The sequence below is a fragment of the Onychomys torridus genome, chromosome 16 (genome assembly GCF_903995425.1).
Source record: "Onychomys torridus chromosome 16, mOncTor1.1, whole genome shotgun sequence".
Taxonomy (NCBI): domain Eukaryota; kingdom Metazoa; phylum Chordata; class Mammalia; order Rodentia; family Cricetidae; genus Onychomys; species Onychomys torridus.
The window spans coordinates 2683574-2687226 of record NC_050458.1 but is presented as its reverse complement, the minus strand read 5'-3'; the positions used below and the strand labels follow the sequence as shown (position 1 = coordinate 2687226).

The 3653-nt window shown below is 39.1% G+C and overlaps 1 pseudogene; it reads right to left on the bottom strand.

Annotated features, from left to right (window-relative positions):
* Window positions 1–2564: 2564 nt before the first annotated feature.
* Window positions 2565–2971, bottom strand: LOC118597397 (annotated as a pseudogene).
* Between the last annotated feature and the right edge of the window lie 682 nt (window positions 2972–3653).

Sequence of the window (3653 nt, the reverse complement as noted above, 5' to 3'; positions counted from 1 at the left end):
TATATTCAAATTAGCTTATGTTTCTATCAATACTTTGCCACATGGCTTGGTACATTTTCTCAGTATGGCATGCCTATCTTGCTTCTCTTTGCATCTGCTGGCAACTCCAAACTCTGCCCTTCTTCCTCCTAGCATTTTCAGTTTGGCTCTCCCACCTAACCTTACCCTGTTCAGCCATTTATTCACACAATATAAAGGAATATTCCATAAATGTGTGACTAAATGACTACTCACACACTGAGCACACATATGCAGCCACTACTCAAGTTAAGAAATGAGCATAACCAGCATCCCAGAAGCCCCCAACAGGCTTGCCTTCTGGTCAGCATTCCTTCCTCCAAAATGAACCACTATATTGATTTCCTGTAACATAGATTATTTTCCCTGTTTTTTGTTCTTGATATAAATGGGATAATGCAGGTCACATCAATTAGTGCCTGGCTTCCTCCAGTCAACATTGTAATTGTGAAATTCATCCATGATGTAGATCTAGTTATAGCTGTCCATTATTGGTGCTGCATAATACCTCCTTCTAGTGTTTACTTACCTACTTATCCACTCCATTAATGGATATTAGAGTTCATTTATGAGCCATTATGAATCTGTTTCTATGAATGTACTTTGAGCTAAACATACTTGTTCTTTTCTGTTGCACGTAAACCTGAGGGAAGAATTTGGAGGTCAGATGGTACACATTTATTCCACTTTAATAGACACTATTAATCATTTTTCAAAATGTCTTACATTTTTTTAATTTAAGACTTTCAATTAGCAGTTATGCAGGCATGGCCAGGGTATAGCTCAATTACAGTGCTTACCTAACCTGTGTGAGGATGTAGGGTCAATTCCCAGTAAAACACACACACACACACACACACACACACACACACACACACACACACACACACCATTGCAATCTAGAGATAGGGAGCAAACTTTCAAACTCTGAGGGAAATTGATTTCAGTCTAGATTTTAAAATCAGATACACATTTAGATATGAATATAGAATGTCTTTTTCATCCTCTCTTGCAGCTAGATGTGCCCAGGTTACTCTACTGCAGAAAATAATATGAGAACTGAACTGGCAGATGCAAATGCTGAGCCATCCTCCAAGAAAGGGAGCTTGACTTTTCCTTCCTGTTCCTTTCTGATGGACCTGAAGCATGCTACGAGGACCACAACAATTACTCACTGAGGATAAGACAATGAGCCAGAGCTCACCATGCTGGGCCTGGGCAGTGTATCCTGAGGGTGTCACCTGGCAGAGAAAAAATTTCTCTCCTGCTTTATCCCCTATTGTTTTGTCCTTAATACAGCAATCAAACAGTATTTTATCTTAAAACTTGAATCTCTAAATGTTTGCCTATTCTGTACTTTTCTCATGAACTGATGCTGTGGTCCACTGACAGAGAAACCAGCCGAGAGAGGAAACCAGAGCATTTAGGAAACAGAAAATTTAATCTGGGCAGAGACAATGAAAGAATGCATGGATTTAGTTTAACTATAGGAAACAAATTCTAAGTAGCTAGTAGCTCCATTGAGAGTGTTTGGTCTCATCAAATGAGAGGCCCAAAAGACAGATGTTTACGTCTGGTACAGCTGCTTCGTTATGTCCTCAGGGACACACTACTTTTCAACTTTTTAATTCTATCATCTCTCTGGTATGTTTTTACATTTTAGATTTGTAAGATGATGCCTTGAATTTCAACCAATGCTACCATGTTTTAACAACAGTTGAGAGTAAATTTGATGACAAAATGATGTAAGATCCAATTAATTCAGCCTTCTGTTTAAGGAATTTTTGAGAAGCTCCATTCAACATCCATTTTATCAGACTGGCCTTAATCTAATCACATGACTAAACTTATTGGCAAAGAAACCTAGAAAAATGTAGTTTGTTACAATAATAAAATTATGTATGATTAATGAGGAAAAAATAACTATTGCAACAAGAAATGGTTGTTTCTAGTCTAGATGTCTACCAGTGGGTGACTGAATAATGAAAATGTGGTATGTTTACACAATGGAATATTATTCAGTTGTTAAAAAGCATGAAACTATGGAGTTCACAGGTGAATGGATGGAGCTAGAAAAAAGCATCCTGAGCAAGGCAACTCAGACCCAAAATGACAAATATTGTATGTTTTCTTTTATACATGGATGTTAACTTTTAAGCATTTAATTGGTGTGTTAAAATCCATATAATCAAAGAGGTTAGGTATAGAATAAGGGACTGGGGGCAGGGAAGATATCCTAAGGAAGGGGAGCTAAATATATATATAGTAATGGAGAGACTGGACCAGGAAGATTAAGTGGGGAGGGGATGGGACGGGGGTAAGAGAGGAATATGGGGAGGGACAATTAATACCAAGGCCATTTGAGGGGTCATATGGAAGGAAGCCCACTATTGTAGAAGCTTCTAAAAAAAATATACATATATGAAAGAAAATTTTTTTCAGTTTTTTTAATTAGATAAACTCATTTATTTGACACATAAAGTTATGCAAAGAAAAATATATGCAACTGCATAAAAAGAACCACATTTTCATATTACTAACACATAAGTGGCCAAAAATAACGAATTGTAGAGTGGACCCCAGGACTTAATGCAAAAAACACCCTGTAGAGCAAAACTTCAGGCTTCTAACTTCACTGAATCCAGAACTACACGTGCTTCTTTATACTCCTCGGCTTCCTCCAAGTCTTTTTCACTTTCTAATATCTGCTGAAGATTGGTGTATGCAGCCTCTAACCGGCGCTGGCAATCTGGGATCATCATCTGGGACTCTTGCAGGATTTCTTCCTGCTTCTTAATGGCGTAGTTTTCTCTGTCCTCAGCCTTCATTTTTTTCTATCTTTTCTTCTTGCTGCTTTGCTTCTTTCTCATGCATCACTTTTTCTTTGACCAACCGCTTCACCACGCCTGTCTTGATCTTGATCTGCCTTACGTGAGGATCGGCCATGGTCCCTAGAGCGACGCAGGAGGCTGTTTTCAGTTTTTTAAGACAGGGTTTCTCTGTGTATCCCTGACCATCCTAGAACAAGTTCTCTAGACCAGGCTGGCCATGAACTCATGGAGATCTGCCTGTCTTGGTCTTCCAAATGCTGGGACTAAAGGCATGTGCCACCACTGTCCAGCAAATGAAAGAAATTTAAATGGAGTCACCATATAACAGGGGAGACAAACCCCCAACTAGACATCTCTTGCCACCAAGTGAAACCTCCAGTGTCAGGAATGAGTTCTGTCTAATTGCATCATTGGTCAAAGGAAGTCTACAGAAACCCCAAACTTCTCAAGCTATTGTAAGGCTATTGGTTGCTCTCTACAAACAGATGGTAAGGCGCTACAGCTGAGGACAACTGTTGTGGGATATTTGTACACTGTGTGAAGACATATTGTTGTGATTGGTTTTAAAAAGAGCTGAATAGCTAAGTAGCTAGGCAAGAGGTATGGGCAGGACTTCCGAGCAGAGAGAGAGGAAGAGAAGGAATCTAGGTGGTAGAGAGAGTCAGCAGCCAGCATGGAGGAAGCAGAATGGGCAGTACAGAGAGATGAGGTATTGAGCCACACAACTAAATGTAGATTTAAAAATATAGGTTAATTTAAGAATTTTAGTTAGGAATGAACCTAGGCTAAGGACAAGCTTTCATA